This window comes from Gossypium hirsutum, chromosome D12 (genome assembly GCF_007990345.1).
Source record: "Gossypium hirsutum isolate 1008001.06 chromosome D12, Gossypium_hirsutum_v2.1, whole genome shotgun sequence".
NCBI lineage: Eukaryota > Viridiplantae > Streptophyta > Magnoliopsida > Malvales > Malvaceae > Gossypium > Gossypium hirsutum.
The window spans coordinates 15287832-15308722 of record NC_053448.1 but is presented as its reverse complement, the minus strand read 5'-3'; the positions used below and the strand labels follow the sequence as shown (position 1 = coordinate 15308722).

Genomic DNA, 20891 nt, shown 5'->3' with positions numbered 1-20891 from the left:
TTTCTCATCCTTGAATTTCTTTATGTGCGTATATGTTCCAATTGCTCCACCGCAACGCACAAAGATGAGTGAATCCTCAAAGAAAGTTGAGAATATATATTAATTACAAGTTTTTTATATATTATGTTTTGAATGTATTTGAGATTCAATTATAGCATGATTTGTGATTACAATTTTGATTCGATAGTTTTCCCGACATTTGTAGGAGAGAAATAATAACTTGTAATTAGTTAGGGGGAGAGTAATTTGAACCAGAAGTTCAATAAGGATAACTCATTACAAGTTAACTATTAGATGTATTTATAAACTTAATGAGAATAACCAAGTATTATATACCATCTAATATTTTAATTTGAATCAATGTCCGAGTAGGACAATCAGTTAGAATAAATAATAGATTAATCAATTCCAAAGTTAAAAATTCTTCTAGATGGTAATATAGTGAAGGCGAGTGCTCCAGAAAAAGCCCAAGAAATAACTAAAGAGTAAAACTCCAGAAGAGATTTAAGAAAATGTGGAACTGAACAATAAAAGTGGTCGACTATGATTTTGCATGCAATATTATTATTGAAATAACGAAATAAAAGGAGGATCTTGAATAAATCTTGTAACGCCTCAAAATCTCTTATATATTTTTCGTATGTTTGTGACACAATTGTATGTCTGCTTCAGTGGTTAAGTGTTGTGGGAAGTGTTTGAGAGGTCCCAAGTTCAAGCATTAGTTTGGGCAAATTTTTGTTTTTAAATGTATAAACCCCTATCTCTAATCAGTAGGCTTATAAATATATGTTCGTAAAATATGTTAGAATGGGTCTACTGGTCTGGTGGCTAATTGGAGTGTTAGTGTGCTAGAGGTCTTGAGTTCGAATCCCTGTACGTCCAAGGGGGATTTTTTTGTTCTTGTGCCGTGAAGGAGTTTGAAATGTTGTAAAATACTGAGTATTTGAGATGTGTGGGAGGTTGTGGAATGTTTGGGGTGTTTGGATTGAGTGGGGAGTCATGCGGAGAGATTTGAGAAATAAAACTAGGAGAAATTAAGGGATTTTGATAGGATTAGATTCTTTTTTTTTCAAAACTCGATTTTTCCTTCCCCAGTTTTACTAAAGCCGAATTTCTTTGTTCATTTTCTTCTGTGAAAAGTTTCCTTTAGTTTGTCCCTCTCCATCTTTCTATTTTATTTTATTCTCTTGGTTCTGTCGATTCCCTCTTTTCTTGTTTGTTGCAGATTTCTTTCGTTTCATAACCCTCTTCTTCTTGTGGTCACGATTTGCTTCTTCAATATCTTTGAGTAGTGACGGTAAGTTTTTCTATTCTAACTTCCATCCCATTGTTGTTCTTTGTCTAATGGTAGTTCTATTTCTGGTTAGGAGACCTTTAGGCAACTGTAGGAAGTTCGAGTAGTGCTGTTTAATTACAAATCCACTGTGGTTCGTTGAAGCTAAAGTTGTCTATAGTTTTTGGAAATTGTTTGTTCCTAATACTTCATTTAAAAGTGACTGATTGGAGGGTTACTTCTGTTTCCTACTTGGTTGCAGCCGAATTATTGTTCCTTTCGCCTCTATTTTGGCCTCTTTTAATAGTCGTTTACGATTTTGCGCATTCGGATTCGATCAAAGAGCAGTGGGCTGTTGATTGAAAATTTGGCAGTAGGGAATCACCATTCTATTTTTGTCTAAGACCTTGGAGTGCTTGTAGTTGGGTTAGCAGCGGAAATAGACCGGGTGTGTAACCACAACACCGGAGACTGAAATCGGCAAAAAGCTGAAAAGTGAGACTGTCGGCACCACACGCGCGTGTGGCCGCTCGTATGGTTGGACGTGTGATTGAACATGGCGTGTGATCTACGAGGATGGTCGTGTGCGATACACAGGTCGAACCGAATTGGGCCGTGTGGGCCCACACAGGTGAACCACACGGGTATGTGGGGTTCTTGGGCTAGGCCGTGTGATCCACATGGCCAAGGGCCGTGTGGGTCATACGAGCCGACAACATGGGCATGTGGGCCAATTTTTCACTGTTTAAATGTTAAGGTCGCATGAGTCACCCGAGACGATTGTAAACCTACTGTAGGGTCGGTAAGCTTACCTTGACCCCTAATTGACTGAATGACTATTATATCCATGTACGATATATATATTTATGACTATCTATTGAGCATACTGTTACAACTGTACTGATTGCATATACGATACCAAAATTTGACATAACATGATTGTATGATACATTGCATAATGATAGGTTTATATTGATAAGAGGAAGTGTACTGAAAGGATTCGAGCCTAACTTACTGGTAGCTCAGTTGCATATTACTGTATAGTGCCGCATTCGGTGCTACTTGGAGTGTAGGGATGGGTGCGTTGATTATATCCCCACATGGAGTGTAAGGTTGGACGGAGATGGAGTGTAGAGGCTGGCTGGGTAGGATTTATACTGTACTGATTACTGATACTGTAATGGGCCAAGGCCTTAATGCATGACTACACCTATACTGAAAAGGGCTAAGGCCCTAACTGAAATCGGATCTGATACTGAAAAAGGGCTTAAGCCCAAATTGTGATTGCTTTCTGTCTGCTTGTATATATGGGATTACACACTGAGTTTTTGTAAACTTACCCTTCTGATTTATTTGTATAGTTAGTCCTCAGTCACAGGAGGACCGGTGCGGCGGAGGACTCAGTGGTGGCCACACGACCAACTTCATTCCATTTAAGTGCTTAATTTTGATTTTGATTTTATGTTGGGGATTTTACCATATCATGGTCTCTTTGGATTTATATTTTTAATTTGTGATTTTTATTGTTTTGATTTATAACTGCTAGTAGTAAGGATAATCGAGTTTTCAAAAAGAACCAAACATTTTAACAAAATTCACATAAATATGCAACTATTTTAAAAAGCTTCCGCAATAAGTGACGTTTTGAAAATTAATAACGTTTTGAAAGAGAGTAACTTTATGAATTACGTTTTGAAAATGAACGACACATCTTGGAATTAACATAAGATACTGTCAAGAGGTTATATAGGTAAGAGGTTTTTGACGGCAACTCACCTTTTCGAAAAACAGTACTATGTGACATCGCCAAATTCAGTCATAACGTCTAGGCTGAGTTTGGGGTATTACATTTAGTGGTATCAGAGCCAGGTTGTAAAACTCAACTCTGGATGTGGGTTTTTAAGACGTGATTTTTGAGAACTGATTTCTAAATGTTTTTATTGAAAGCGTGGTACACTGAGTCTCCGGCATCGATCCAGTAAGTTTTGTGAAACTGAGAATTGTCTAAACTGAAACTAAAAATATTTTTGATAGTATATCCTAAAACTACTATAGGTAGTATATACTGAGACTACTATAGATAGACTGTACTACAAAACACTTTATATAGTATATACTGAGACTGTAGTAAAACTGATAGACATTGATTGACACTGCAATGTACGAAACAAACTTTACACTTCTGATACTGTTTTCATAAAATATTTGGTAATAAACATTGGAACTGTAAACTGATGCATAAAACTATTAATACAGATAAAACACAATTAGACAATGAGCACCAGAGGTACTCGCAGATGGGGTACAAGAGGCCGTAGGGGTGCTCGATCTGGGTCTTTGTCATCTGGCAATCTACCTAATTTGGATACTAGTGAGACACTAGCTTCACCTGTGGCTAAGGTCAGGTCTCATGATCTTGCGGCTGGGGACGACGCACTGTCCCAAGCCATGTTAAGGATTCTAGAAAGGGTCGCTGGAGGCTGTGGGTCAGTTACGAAACGACTCCGGTCTAACGGAGCTGAGATTTTTAGGGGTACTGCTGGAGTTGCCTCTAATGTGGCAGAATACTAGATTGAGGCCAAAGAGAGGATTATGGACGACCTGGACTACACCCCTGAGCAAAAGTTGAAGGGTGTTGTATCGCTATTGCGTGATGAGGCTTATTAGTGGTGGCTCACTATTAAAGAGATCGAGGTTAGGCGAGATCTGACCTTCCAAGAAGAGTCGATTCAGATATTGGATCGTGATGTAAAATTTCTGAGGAGGAAGTCTATTCCACTGGTTAAAGTCCTATGGCGTAATCATAGCACCAAGGAGGCCACGTGGGAGCCTAAGGATACGATGTGTTAGTAGTATCCCCATCTGTTCTGATCAGGTAAAATTTTGAGGCCAAAATTTTTTTTTAGGGGGGAGAGTTGTAACACCCCAAAATCTCTTATATATTTTTCGTATGTTTGTGACACAATTGTATGTCTACTTCAGTGGTTAAGTGTTTTGGGAAGTGTTTGAGAGGTCCCAAGTTAAAGCATTAGCTTGGGAAAATTTTGGTTTTAAATGAATAAATCCCTATCTCTAATCAGTAGGCTTATAAATATATGTTGGTAAAATATGTCATAATAGGCCTGCTGGTCTGGTGGTTAAATGGAGTGTCAGTGTGCTGGAGGTCTTGAGTTCGAATCTCTGTATGTGCAAAGGGGATGTTTTTTTGTTCTTGTGTCGTGAAGGAGTTTGAAATGTGGTAAAATTCTGAGTGTTTGAGATGTGTGGGAGGTTGTGGACGGTTTGGGGTGTTTGGATTGAGTAGAGAGTCATGTGGAGAGATTTGAGGAGTAAAAATAGGAGAAATTAAGGGATTGTGATAGGATTAGATTCTTTTTTGTTCAAAATTCAGTTTTTCCTTCCCCAGTTTTGCTGAAGTTGAATTTCTTTGTTTATTCTCTCCTGCCGAAAGTTTCCTTTAGTTTTTCCTCTCCATCTTTCTCTTTTATTTTATTCTCTTGGTTATGTTGATTCACTCTTTTCCTGTTTGCTGCAGATTTCTTTCGTTTCATAACCTTCTTCTTCTTGTGTTCACGATTTGCTTCTTTAATATCTTTGAGCAGTGACGGTAAGTTTTGCTATTATAGCTTTCATCCTATTGTTGTTATTTGTCTAATAGAAGTTCTATTTCTGGTTAGGAGACGTTTAGGCAACTATAGGAATTCTGAGCACTGTTGTTTAATTGCAAATCAATCGTGGTTCGTCGAAGGTAAGGTTGTCTATAGTTTCTGGAAATCGTTTGTTCTTAATGTTTCATTTAATAGTGACTGATTAGAGGGTTACTTCTGTTTCCTACTTGGTTGTAGCCAAATTATTGTTTCTTTGGCCTCTGTCTTGGCCTCTTTCAATAGTCGTTTACGTTTTTGCGCATTCGGATTCGATCAAAGAACAGTGGGCTGTTGATTGACACTTTGGTAGTAGGGAATCACCATTCTATTTTCGTCTGAGGTCTTGGAGCGCTCGTGGTTGGGTCAACAGCGAAAACAGACCAGGTGTGTAACCGTAACATTAGAGACTGAAATCGGCCAAAAGCCGAAAAGTGAGACTGTCGACACCACACGGGCGTGTGGCTGCCCGTGCGGTTGGCCGTGTGATTGAACATGGGCGTGTGATCAATGAGGCTGGTCGTGTGCGATACATAGGTCGGACTAAATTGGGCCATATGGGCCACACAGGCGTGTGGGCCCACACGGGTGAACCATACGAGCGTGTGGGGTTATTAGGCCAGGCCGTGTGATCCACATGGCCAAGGTCATTTTGGGCTGTATGGGCCACACAAGTCGACAACATGGGCATGTGGGCCCATTTTTCACTGTTTTGATGTTAAGGTTGCACGGGTTGCCCGAGACGACTGTAAACCTACTGTAGGGTCGGTAAGCTTACCTAGACCCCTAATTGACTTAATGACTGTTATATCCATGTACGATATATATATTTATGACTTTATATTGAGCATGTTGTTAAAACTGTACTGAATGCATATATGATACCATGATTTGACATGACATGATTGTATGATGCACTACATGTGGATGGGTTAATATTGATCAGAGGAAGTGTACTGAAAGGCTTCGAGTCTAACTTACTGGCAGCTCAGCTGCATATTACTATATAGTGTCGTATTCGGTGCTACTTGGAGTGTAGGGATGGGTGGGTTGATTATATCCCCACATGGAGTGTAGGGTTGGATGGAGATAAAGTGTAGAGGTTGGCTGGGTAGGATTTTGTTATTGCATAATTGATACTGTACTGATTACGGATACTGTAATGGCCAAAGCCTTAATGCATGACTACATCTGTACTGAAATGGGCTAAGGCCCTCACTGAAACCGGATCTGAACTGAAAAAGGTCTTAGGCCCAGATTTTGATTGCTTTCTGTCTGCTTGTATATATGGGATTACACACTAAGTTTTCATAAACTCACCCTTCTAATTTATCTGTACAGGTAATCCTCAGTCATAGGAGGATCGGTGCGACGAAGGGCTCAGCAGTGGCCACATGACCTACTTCATTTCATTTAAGTGCTTAATTTTGATTTTGATTTTATGTTGGGGATTTTACTGTATCATGGCCTCTTTGGATTTATATTTTTAATTTGGGATTTTTATTGTTTTGATTTATAACTGCTAGTAGTAGGGATAATCGAGTTTTCAAAAAGAACCAAACGTTTTAACAAAATTCACTCAAATATGCAACTGTTTTAAAAAGCTTCCATAATAAGTGGCGTTTTAAAAATTAATAACGTTTTGAAAGAGAGTAACTTTATGAATTGCGTTTTGAAAATGAATGACACATCCTGGAATTAACATAAGATACTGTCAAGAGGTTATATAGGTAAGAGGTTTTTTACGACAACTCACTTTTTCAAAAAACACTACCATGTGACATCTCGAGATTCGGCCATAACTTCTAGGCCGAGTTTGGGTTGTTACAAATCTATTAAAAAATATAGATATGGAATAAATTGATCAAAAAAGAAAGAAACAACTCAAGTACAATTAAATTTTTGGAATTTTTAGACCAACATTGGGGGTGCAAATGAAGTAGTTTTGCAGAAACAGAATAAAAATATGAAGTTTTTTTTGGTAAGTACTGGTATTGATTATGAAAAGATATAATATTTTTTTGTGGTGGATGCAATAACCTTTAGACATATTATTTTGACAATTCATAAAAAATTTAACTTGCGTCTAATGGTTGTTGTTACAACTTTTATAAATCACTATATAGTAAAGTTTATATTAAAATCCTTAAAGGATTTAGGATACTAGAAGCATATTGAAATTCTCGAGAAATTATTCATTTCTATTAATTGAAATAATTTGAACATATGTGATAAATTTGACTTAGTGAATAGTAGTTGAAGGAGAATTATAAAATGATCCAAAATATCTATTTGTGTTTTTATAAAATAATCATGATTAAAATTTGTTATGATTATTGTTGAATCACTTGAAGAGTTCAAATATATTTCCCCAAATTTCCCTCACTCATGACTTTTAAAAGAATAGTTATATAAATGTTTAGCAAATACATTCAAATAGTCATTTGAAAAACTAGTATTCAAGATTGAATACGTAGAATATTAGAAAATATGTGATGTTTTCATGAGAGGGAGAAAATACGTGTTCCACTCTTTTTCCCTTAATCGAGGTTTTGTCCTATTGGGTTTTCCTGGTAAGGTTTTTAATGAGGCAGCATATTATGCGTATTATAAATTGTTTACTCTTTTTCCTTCATTAGGTTTTTATCCCACATGATTTTTCCTAATAAGGTTTTAACGAGACACATTATCTACCAATGGACATCCAAGGGGAAATGTTATGAATATCTTATTAAGTGGATGTCCATCATGATCAAGATAAAATTTTAATGTGCTTTAAATTCTAATAGTTATTAGAATTAGATCTCTACTTCTTTTACACTTCTTATACCTATAAATAGAGACTCTGATGAAACATTATAATAATCCATTTTGATCAATAAAGTACATTCTCTATTACTTTCATATTTTCTTTATTTTTTATTCTCTCCCTCTCTATTTATTTTATAACATATGTAAATTATATATATTTTTCATAAATATATATAATAATTTTTGCTCCCACTTCACCCTTTCGTACTTTAATTTAATTCTTAAATTTATCAATACTCTTAATATTCAATTTTTTAACCGTTTGTTAACCTTCCAAGTTCTGACGTAAATGTTTCTTTTTTCTTTTTTAAATTCCTCTGTCACTTTTTTATTTTTTCCTTTCAAATAATTATTATTGATAAATACGAATTAAGTATTTAGAATTAATAATAAATAATTTAATTGAATAAATGTATTCTTAGACTTATCGACTTTTAACCATATATATTAGTATGATTCTCTTGTATCACGTTAGGCTGATTATTTATTTGTGTTAGATTGTAAAGTACAAGTTTAAAGATTAAAATGTACTCTAATCCTATTTTTAGTATCAGAAATATAAACCCTCTACTTTTGAGATTTAAAAATTTAAGTTCAATTACTATCATGGTTAAAATTTTTTTTATTAATTTCACTGATATGACATTTTAAAATTAAAAAAATATATTAGTAATCATGTAACAATAAAAATAACATTGAAAATATTTATATGAACTTTAAAAAAAACATTCATTCAAACTCGTCATGATAAAATAAATTTTTTGTTGGAATATTGTACCTAAAAAAAATTGACGTCAACATTTTGATTGAAATAATTAATAATAATAAATATTTAGACTAACTAATGACATCATAAAGGTAGAAAGATCAAATTATGTTAAAAAAATAAAGTATATAAATTAAGTTTCAAGTTTTAGCCTAATATAAGACTAAAACTGAAGTTTGATTATTGGCTTATAATATATATATATATATATATATAAAAAAGAGCAAGGCAAGCCTAAAAGAAATAGAAAGGCACATATTTTTCTCTAAGACCCTTAGGACATTCAAATTATATATAATCATATAATATTTTAATAAAAAATTAATAATATTAACTATTTAGACTAATCAATAACATTATAAAATACAGGGACCAAACTACATTAAAAATTAAACTGTAGCAATCAATTTTGAAATTTAGGTATAATAAAGAGGCCAAAATTAAAGTTTAATCATTTTTCTAAAACTACACGAGTAAAACCAACACAAACCTAAAAGGAATAGAAAACTAAGGGTCTGTTTGATTGAAGGAATTGATTTTCCATTTGGAAAATGAACTCCAAAACAAGGGAAAATGGGTTACATTTTAGGAAAAATGTCTTACCCTTTCAATTTCCGTAAGACATTTTCCGTGCTCTCCTCTCTATCGCCTCCTTCATTCCTTCCTTCATTTCCGGTAGAAAATTGTTTCTGTTTATCGATTTTCCAGTAACTTGTTTTTTTAATTATTCAATACTTTTTTTAACACAATTACAAATAATTTATTTGATATTAATTTTTTTCAATTTATAACGATTAATATTGTAGCTTAATAATTGAGTATTATTATAAATAAATCATTGCAATATATGTAAAAATAATTTAAAATATAAAAATTTATTAATACATATCAATATATGTAAAAACAATTTTTTCGAAAAATATTTCCAGGAAATCTGCTAAACAGCCGAAAATATTTTACACAGATTCAATCAAACACCAGAAAATATTTTCCAGTAAATCATTTTACAGAAAAGTAAAACATTTTCCCGAAATCATTTTACGGAAAATATTTTACTGGCAATCAGACAGACCCTAAGTGTTAATCTCTAAGATTATTAGGATATTCAAATTTGAAAAATTAATAATATTAATTAATTCAATTAATTAATAACATTATAACAATGAATACACCAATTTATGTTAAAAATTAAAATATATAGATTAAATCTTAAATTTAAATATAATAATGAAAAAAACTGAAATTTAATCATATTAATAAATGAAAAAATAAGGGAGCATAGGAGTGCCACTAGTAAGACGAAGGAAGGCGCTCTTATATATAATTATATATAGTTTTTGGACCTTCTTTTCATATTATAAAAGGAATTGGAACAAAAATGGAAGCTAAAAGTTCTGCTTTGGTTTGTTGAGTTACAAATGTGTCCATTATTTGGCTGACACGTATGCCTTTATTTTCGTTTTTATTGATTTTACTTGGTGCATTACATTAGTCGAGTCAACTAACAATATTGTCATGCTTCAATCAAAATTTGTCTGACTTAAAAGAATTCGTATATTTTTGCACTTTAAAGCTTTTCCTTTTTTATTCTTTTTTCTAAAAGATCAATATCATATATATTATATAAAAGAATGTAAGAGAATATATATCCAACTGAGTTTAATTACTCTTTAAACTTTCAAATATTTTATTTTTTTTAGTTATATTTGAAGTGGGCTGACTTTTAAAATTAAGAGCACATTTGGTTCGCTGTATTGGAATAGAGGCGTAATGGAATAGAGGCGTAATGGAATAGAGAAGTAATGGAATAGAGGCGTAATAGCAAATCAATTGTTTGGTTGAATGTAATGGAATAGAGGCGTAATAGTATTCTTGTGTTTGGTTGAATGGAATAGAGGTGTAATAGCATAATGGAAAAAACTAAAATAACTAGAATACCCTTAGCATAAATTTGTTTAGGTAAATGATTATTGTTATTGTTATTAAATTTTAATAAGATTATTAATATAAATAATAAATAATTTAATCATATTTTAACATAATTATTATTAAATATAATTTAATAAAAATATATAATTTAATACAATTCTTAATATAAAATATTCTTATATGAATTTAATAAAATCATGTAAAAAGAATGTGAAATTGGTATGTTCCATTTTTCCTTTATTTAAATGTGAAATGAATGAGTAAAATATCTTAGGTATTACCATGTAAAAAGAGTGGTGTTTTGCCCTCAAATCTGCAAGTAGGATACTGGGTATATTATGGTGTTAAATATATTTGCAAATAAAACTAACCCTTCAAAACTCATATTTGCAACCTTAACATTCAGAATGATGGGCTGAAAATGAATTAAAACTGGAAATAATATTACTTTACAATCTGGTTTAGTCTAGTGCAGTCTGAAAAAAAAGGAATCTGAGCCCAAATGAGAAAGGGTTACAAAGAATGAAGCCAAGCTGTTACTATCTAATACCAAAAACAGAATTGCAGTACAATACATTGCTGGATGAATGATGAATCAAATTACAAACAAATAAACTATGTTCTGAATAAGGAAAAATGGCATCCTCCATTTTAACACAGTGCTGAATGATGTACAATAATAACTTGCCAGTACCAAGATGACTTTCAACCAATCCCAGAACCTGAAATTGAAACTAAAATGGCAAATTCAAGACATGACAATAGAAGAAAAAGAAATAGCTTGAGATTTTTAAAACCATGATTTATAGCCTTTTCTTTCAAATCAATGTAATAAATACCAATCAGATAGATTCATGTTTATACTAGATTATAGCAAACTACCACTTTTTAAGAAGCAATGCTGAATAAAGCACAGATTTCAACTTAAAAAACAAAGATATCATCAATCACGTTGCAGCTAGATAGCCTATAGTTGTATTATAGAGCAAAGCCAGGTTCCTTAAATGTCAGAGCATCTTAATGGAACAATAACAATATCATGCATATTTCACTTCCACTCAACTATAGAAATGTTCACAGCTGCTCCAATATAACATTGCCTCATGCTATTGCTTTAAATTTCAATCTAAATCACCTGTTCTAGCAAATAAAGGAAAAGATATCCTTTCAGAAGGAGGCTGTACCTCAGGTCAAGCTAAGATGAGAAGTCCTAGATACACTGATGCACCAAGAAATATGAATGATATCATTCCCCTACAAATAGTGTACAAAAAGAATGTGAGCAGCAAGATAGAAATAATCATTGAAAACAGGAAAGCCAATGCTTCAAGTGTCAGTTTCTCACCATATAAACCCCCATCCAACTCAATTGCAGGGGCAAGGACAAATTTCTGCAAACTTCTCGGCATCACTGGAGTTGACTTCTCGAGATATTAGATCATCATAAAAAGAGCACGACAATGAGAGCAAGAAGAAAACAACCAGCAGCTATTCTTGCAGTGAGGAGATTTGTGGATGCAAGAATCAAAGCCATCCCCCATAATGATGAGCCAAGATCTGAATGTAAAAGCAATTGTAGTAGCATAAGTATACAGATTACATACAAACTTGCACTCAAATTAGACATGTCTTGATCATGCACTCATATACAGATTACATACAATAATAAATGCAGGAGAGCTGTATCTTGTCCGAATAAGAGTAAATGGATCTTTCCATAAATTTCATAAAATAAAAATGTGTTTCTTACATAGTTCTAGCTTATGTCACATACCATGAAAAAAAAGGATGAGTTTAGAGATGAAAAAACTTACATCCAGCAGGTAAGATCACCCAATATATACCGCCTCTTGTCTGTGTCACTCCACCTTCATCTGCATGAACCTTGATCCCTTCTACTTACATCATTAAGTAAAAGAAACATTGATAATTGAGCAGACCATAATCCAAAGACTAAAACCAGCAAGATGGGTTAGTAGAAAAATTATGCAGCCAAAATCTAATGGTCACATTAAAGACATGTTTAAACCCTTCATATGACATGTGATAAAGGAAAGGGCTTTCTTACATGACCACAGGTAAGTTTGCAGGCAATTGCATGACTTGCTTCATGCAAGAATACTGTAATGAGCTTAAAAGGCAGCAACAGCACTGTTCTCCATAGCTACAACAATCAGGGGGAAACATTAGGTCAATCCATTTAAGCAAACAGAGGCAACCAGTTCAAATTCCAAAGAATGCTGTATCTTTTAACAGAAAATCAACTGCAGTGAATCCTCCTAGAAAACTCTTAAAACCTTGGCATCCTCATCCTTATGAACAACTTATGAAAATTGTTGTAAATGTCATAGCATTTATGAGTTCCTTATGAACAGATTTACAACAATTATTACAAAAGTAAATCATAAATGCTCCCAAAAAATAACCCAATTTCCTTCAACGTGCAAACCAAGAAACTATTTAAACTGTTAATCTATTTCATAATTCAAATTACCATCAATTCGATGGTTTCTCCAAAATAAGAAACTTATTAAATTTTAAACTAAAACTAACAATCATGGCTTAGTCAACTAAACCGTAGATATATCATCCTTCAAACAAACATAACCAGAGAGCTCTTACCAAAATTACCCCATTGTTTTTACCGTGTTTATATTGTTTCCTTACAACAACCAAAAGCATAGCAGAGAAAAAGATGATCTTCGTTATAAACAAGAGAAAAAAATTCAAGAAAGAAGCTTACAACAAGAATGACAACAATGAAGACACCAATTGTAACCAGAAAGGTAACTTGGCCATTATTGCAGCAACTGTTTAGCTCCCAGTTCACCATTTTTCTGCCTTTATTTCAAAATCTAAAAAGAACCCTTTTTTTTCCAGGGGTCTTTTGTTTGGGATTTGAGAAAGTTAGATGAAAAAACAATATATATTCCAATATCCAAATCATTGAACTTCAAATAAATAGAAAAAAATATCTCACAAAGTTTATAATAAAGGCTTCCTAAATTACCAAGCATCAAAACCCCATAAATTTTCATCCTTTTCATTCACAGACCAAATAAAGAACTATGAAAACACACTAAAAGGGAAAAAAATCTCGAAAAGAAGAACACACCCACGAATGGTACGCCAGAGGATGTTAGAGGAGCAGAACACACTGGATGTTAGAGGAGAAGACGGCGAGGAGAGTGGAGAAGAAAGGTAGAAGGAAGAAACAGAAGACGTGGATTTTGGGTAAAACAGAAGCGTGAATCTGGAGGGTAAAATAGGGACCAAAACTGAAGCAGCACCTAATCTGAGCTCAAGGAAAGGATTAGAAATCGGTGGATTTTGTGGATTAGATCAGTAATGTATTAGACCCGTAATAGCAATACACTGAACCAAACAAAATATTAGAGGGGGATTAAGTGGGGCCCACCGATTAGGAGTGTATTGGCATAACCAATACACCCAACCAAACATGGTGTAAATTTTAAATATGATTTTTTATCCTTTTTAATTAGAATTTAGTTGTAATTTTTAATGATGATGTATAATTATATTAATGAGACCTTTAAATATATCAATTTTAAGCTCATAATTATCAATATATTAATACATGAAACGACACCTCAATCGATAATGATAATTACATTTATTTATTGAGAATATATGAAATCGTATATTTACATTATATATAATTACCTTTTTAAAAATGTTTTCTTTAATCAACACAAATATTAAACATTATATGATAATCACAATATATAAAGTGCTCAAAATTGAAACTGATACAATATATAATTATTGATTTTATATTTTTTAACATGTCAATCAAATATAATCACATAATTTTTTTTAAAAATAATTACAAGATAAAAGTTTATTACCATATAACTACGAGTTTTATATCATATATCATACTAGTTTATATACCCGTGCGCATGGGGTGATGATAAAGTTTATATAAATATAAATATATAAATTAAATATGAATGATTAAATAGTGCTAAATATATTCTAAAAGATTTAATTAATATTATTTTATTGTAAAATTTTGTGAAGTATATATAACTTTTGTGAATAAAATGAATAAGTATGATTGTGAAAAATGTTGGCTACACAATAAAAAACTCGAGGTAAAAAATTTGAGCAGAGCAAATTATTGATATATTTGATAATTTAAAGTATAACCTCATATTTTTTTTCAAATTAAGAAAATTTATGACTAATTACAAAATGTGTTGTTTGTAATTAATAATAACATAATCTGTAATAAAGTTGGTTCTAAAAAATAAAATTAATTTAATAGATAAATTTAAAAAAATTAATGATTGATAGTAGTTGTAATTCCAAATTCAATTATTGAGTGTAAATATATTGTTTTATACATATTTGGATGTCTTAAATTGAAAGAGTTTAAAAGAACGAGGTCCGTAAAGGATGTGGACAACTTTTTCTAGGGATGGAACAATACTTTCGTTTGATGGGTATTAAAGATGATGTCACTAAGATAAACATTACTCTAATTTATTTTACTAATAATGTTTTTTTAAAGTGATATCGTAGGTCCATAGATGAGAGATAATGTGATATTGCTATTAGAACTTAAGTGAGTTCTAAAATGAATTTAAGAAACAGTTTTACCCTGAGCATAATGAGAAAAAAAGGTTGAACTAAATTCTATCGGCTTACACAACAAATCACAGTTTGAAAATATGTTTAAGATTTTATAAAAATAATATATTTACATTCAGTTAATCTATAACTTGGAATTACAACTGCTACCAATAATTATTTTAAAAAAATTCTATCTATTAATTTTTTTTTCGAAAACCTACTTTATTACTTATTACGGTATTATTAATTACAAACACCACACTTTGTAATTAGTCATATGAAATTTCGTAAGTACAAAAAAAAATGATATTATACTTTAAATTATCAAATATATCAACAATTTGCTTTGCTCAAATTATTTACACCAAGATTTTATTGTGTACCCAACATTTCCACAATCATACTCATTCATTTTATTCGCAAAAATTATATATATTTGACAAAATTTTACAATAAAAAAATATTAATTAAATCTTTTTAGAATTTATTTAGCATTATTTAGTCATTCATATTTAATTTAAATATTTACATTTATATAAACTATATCATCACCCCGTACATCGTACGGATATACAAGCTAGTTTATTCTATTTTGCTTTAATTATTAATTCAATTTAACCCAAACCATTTCTCCTAATTATGTTTACTCAATTGTTATTAAAAACATTAACCATTTTATGTATTTATTTTTAATATTTATTTAATTTATGACTAGAAATACTATTACAGGTGTATGCTCGTGGAAACCACATATTTAAAATATATGTGTGCTTAAAAATAACACACAATAAATAATGAAATATATGGTTTTTAACTAATAATAATTTCACATGAAATCTTTATGATATTAATGAAAAATTAGATTAAATTGCAAGTAAAATGGAATTTAAACACATAAATACATCTTATTAATAATACTAAATATACTACAATTGTTTATTATGGTGTAATCATCAATCATGAGTTAATGTCGAGTTTACTTGTGACATCAACTAAAGTAATTGACATGGGTTAAAACCACACCATTTGTATACTTTTATTGTTTTTTTTTTAATTCAGAAAACTAATGTACCTCGAACAATATAACTTGTTTTAAATACGATAAGTCATTTATGTAATTTTCTAATGGAGTTGGTGTCCCAATTAGGAATTTTATTAATAATATAAATTATTATGAATTTTTTTTTATTTTTTTATTAATATCTAAAGAATTAACCACAAATAACAATTACACGTATTACAACCTCTTATTAAAACATTTGATCATAAAATAAAATTATGGTTCAAATAAGGAACTTTAAGTTTCAAGTGTTAATTAGATTTAGGCTATATGACAAATCCATGGAGTGTCATGTGTAATTTAAGAAAACTATTAAAAATACATTTACAATATCCATGTATTAGAAAAACCAATTTTTAATACATTAATAAGACAATATATTTTAATTGTTACTACATTATCTCAATATAAAAAATAATATAATTCGTTCAATTAAAAGTTCACTTTCAAATCGAATTCATATGATATGATTTTATTGTAGAGCCCAATTTTTGCCCCGGCCCAGGCAAATAATAACCAACCCAAAAAAATAATAATAATAAAGTTCAAATCCATTTACAGCAGGCCCAATACGGCCCAAACTCAAAAAACAGTAAGCCCACTAACTAAAAACTTTCAGCAAAAACCCTAGTTGCGATATTTGAGGCGCCGCTGCCAAGCTACTCCTCACGCACGAGCCTCCGTATGCACACGCCCGCACATTGCCATCGCTCCCGTACGTGCCACATCCCCTGACGCTGCACTCCGTACCTGCAAGAGGCGAACAAATGAACAACACAAGGACAACACAGCACAAAGAAACAAAAAGAAAAGAAAATAGCGAAAAATGACAGATTTTGTTTTTTCCTTTTTCTATTATTCTGTTTTTTCAATATATAGAACGATTGTAATAGAGCAAAGGGGGTAACACACACAAAAACACACACTCACACATTGTATACAAAAAAAACATATTTAGAGAGAAATCAAAAAATAGAAATTCGAAAGGTGATTGCAGTTTTTTTTCCACTTCTTTGTATTCTCTGTTTTATCTTATTATTAGTGGGCAAAAATAAAGAAAAGGGGAGTTAAAGGATAGGAGTGTACCTGGCCGCCGGATCTCTGACCATCTCCGTGGCAATCGGAGTCTTGGCGGAGGTCGAGGGCGCAAGAACGGCGCAGCATTTGGGGACACAAGGTTAATTTTTCTTTTCCTTTAATTTTGTTTAAGGCTAGGGTTTACTTTTAGTTTATAAGCAGCACAAGAGATGACGTCGTTTGATGCCAAGGCAACGGTTTCAAAACGGCGCCGTTTAAAGGCCTGCGACCCGCGCGGTGACCCGATCCAGGGAAGGATCCGCTCATTTTGGGCGTTTGGTCTATTTGCGCGTATAGTCCCCTTGGTTTTCTAATTTATCTCTAAATCATTTTTATCTATTTCGCCTTATTTTATTTTATTTTCGAATTGCATCAAGCATTTTATTTTTATAGCGTTCTAGTCCGATGTAGCACTGCGCATAGGGTTATCGGGATATTTTCTATTTAGATCCTTGTTATCTTCGCGCATATGTTAATATGGTCCCTGACCTCTTTTCTTTATTTATTATTTATACCCCGTATTTTGTGGTAGTTCCAATTTGATTGTAACCTTTATTTAAATTGTTTTGATATATTTTACATTTCAAACGATTTCATCTCCTTTTTTAATTACTTTATTTACATATTTTAAACTATTGTATATAACACCCATTTTAACATGCGTACGTATATATATTATTTAGTTTGAATTGTTTTACATGCTATTTTAAAATTTGATCATTCTTAAATCTATTTATTTTAAAATCCCTCTTTCATATATCACGTTTAATTTATTATGTGTTGCTTTAACCTACTTTGCAAATAATTTACCTTAAGTTATTTTTATATGATTTTATTTTTAGTTGCTTTATACTTCAAATTTTAAATTTGTTCCATAACACTAGCTTTAAATCTATTTGTATTAGTTTTTTATTTTATTTTATTTTGTTTTCGTGTGCTATCTATTTAAATTTTTTTATTACCATTGTTCAAATTGTTTTACTTATCTTATCTTAAATCCAATTTATTTTAAAAACATTTGGTTACTACCTTGAAATTTATTTTACGATTATTTCATTTTAATTTATTTCGTATTATATAATCAATTCATTGCTAATCATTCATATTAGTATTTAAATGGTGCATGGCATGAGATTATTATCTTTATATATGGTATGCGTCTATTGGTATTTATTGATTTATTGATGCTCGTTGACATGTATTGTGATTTACGAATTGTCACTTCACGATGTACATTATCGCTCCATCATACTTTATTCGTTTAAAAGGTTATGCTTAATATCATTTGAGTATCAAAACCAATTTATTCAAAAATCTTCAAAATACTAAAAGTTTGGAATCCTCGAGAGAATTGAGCCCTAACGTATTGGGTTCCAATTTTCCTCGTCGAATCTAAATAATCGAAATTTTTTCAAACATAGAAATTTCAAATAAAAACCCATTCTCGGGAATTCAACACGTGGTGTCCTAACGCATTGGATATGACATGTTATTTTCTCGAGACGAGGATTTTAAAAATAAAGGCAATGTACGATATTTAGGAATTTTGTGAAATCGAACCCTAACTTACTGGGTTTTGATTTTCTCATTTGACCCAAATAATCGGATATCCTTCTCAAATGCATAGATTTTAAAAGTCAAAAGATAAACTTAATTTCGAGAATTTGAAATGTTGCACTCTAACTTACTGAGTGCGAAAATTTATTTCGTTGGAATAAGTGAACCTTATCATCCAATTCATTTTATTCAAGATAAAAGGATCAAATTTTAAAATCTTTTCAAAATTTTGACATTAAAACATTAAACAATCAATTCGGTACCAATTTTGGGCGTCACGAGGGTGCTAACCATTCCTCGTACGTAATCGACTCCCGAACCTGTTTTCTCAAATTTCGCAGACCAAAATCATTTTCAAGGTGAGCCGATCACACCTCAATTAAGGATCAGTGGCGACTCCCAATTTTCATTTTTAAGTCGACAACTAAACTTTTTTTTGTTTTTCAAAAAATGGTTTCGACATTTATAATTCAATATTTAAAAAATAATATTTTTGACATGTATTAAAATAAAATAAATTAAAATAAATTAAATTAAATTAAATTAAATTAAAATAAAATATTATTTATTTATTTATTTATTTTAAATCCTATAATAAAAAAATAAAAAATAAAATAAAATGATACTAATTACTTTAATAATTACATAACTTTCGTCTGTTTGGAAAATCAAATAATATATTTAAAGAGATCAAGCATTTTCACATGTATTAAAAGGGAAATTGATTACCATTTTACATCTATGATATGGCTAATTAAATGTACGCCGGAACAAAATTTTAATGTGAGAAAGTTTGTTGAAATTTTCAAAATTTATTTATCTATATTGTTTTTGGTGAGATAAAAAAAACTATTTTGTAGGACGCGTTTTTACTGTCGTGTCAATGAAAACGCATCCTATAAGAGGCGTTTTTATTAAAAATTGGTCAGGTGGTTAGGTATTAGTGTTTTTAGCCTTTAAGTCTTGGGTTCAAATCCTCTTCTACTCACATTCATATTTTTTATTTCATATTGTTTAAAAGTTTTTTTTAGTTTTAATTAATATTGATGACACATTAGCTCATTTGGTTAGATGACTAGATAATTGAGATTTCATCCTTGATGCCTAAGTTTGATTCCTCTTATAAACACTTTAGTATGTATTTTTTTTTATTTCATGTTATTTCAAAACTTTTTTTAATTAATGTTTATAATTAATAAATATATTATTTTTAAGTTTTTTATTTTAATTCATCTTTTTAATTAATAAATATTCTATTTATAAGATCAAATAATTATTGAAAATATAATTATTTTAGTAAATATAATTTTTATATGTGTAATATTTATTTTTCAATCCATGTCATGAGTGTAGTAAAATGACATATTATATATTTTTGTATGTGTATTTGAAATATTTTACTTATAAACATAATGATATTTGAAATATTTCATGTCACATACCGAAAATCGAGTTAGAAGAAATTGGGTTAGTGAAAGCAAGAAAGGTCATGCCCTGTTTTGGATTAAGATTGTGAAAATTATGACAAGTAATTTAATGTAGTTCAGTGGTTGTGTGTTCTGTATGTGTGTGAGAGGTCTTAAGTTTAAATCCTATCTTTTCAAATTTTGTCAATTTTAGCTCAATTCTTATTCCTAGTCTTTTGACTTAAATCTTATTTCTGTGCAAGTTATGATAGAATGAGCTTACTGGTTTAGTGGTAAGGTGTTAACTTACCCTTTGATTTTGTGTTTAAATCCTTGAATATGCAAAGTAAGAATGATTTTTGTTTTTAACTCTGGGGAAAAACTAACAAGAATAACTAATTGGATTTGGTGGGAGTAAGTGGGGGTATGGGTGGTTTTTTTTTAAATTATTATTAACAATTTTATTTTCCTAAAATTGCTCCCCCTCAACTGTCCATGTTTTCCACCTTTCCCAAAATTTCCATTTTGTTTTCACGTTTATTTCTGTTTCTTATCATCTTCTCCTCTTTTCTTTTGTTAATTCTTGGATAGTTCACAAGTGTTTTTCTTCGGTTATTTTTCACCTTTCTTTTTTATTCTTGTTTATCGTTCATATGCGCGCATGGTGACATTACTAATTTTTGGAGTAAGTAATTTGGGTAAGTATTATCATTTTGTTTGGCGTTAATGGTTGAGTTGTGATGGCTTTTGATTTATGTTTTAGTATGTT

The 20891-nt window shown here is 31.1% G+C and overlaps 1 long non-coding RNA gene and 1 pseudogene across 1 annotated transcript; both read right to left on the bottom strand.

The window, feature by feature from the left end:
• Window positions 1–10999: 10999 nt before the first annotated feature.
• LOC107947459 (uncharacterized) lies at window positions 11000–13341 on the bottom strand (annotated as a pseudogene).
• Window positions 13342–16490: 3149 nt separating this feature from the next.
• On the bottom strand, window positions 16491–17489 carry LOC121224697 (uncharacterized). Its single transcript, XR_005922436.1, has 2 exons — window positions 17169–17489; window positions 16491–16832 (listed from the first exon to the last, which is right to left on the bottom strand). It is a non-coding gene; the product is annotated as an uncharacterized lncRNA (long non-coding RNA).
• Window positions 17490–20891: the final 3402 nt, after the last annotated feature.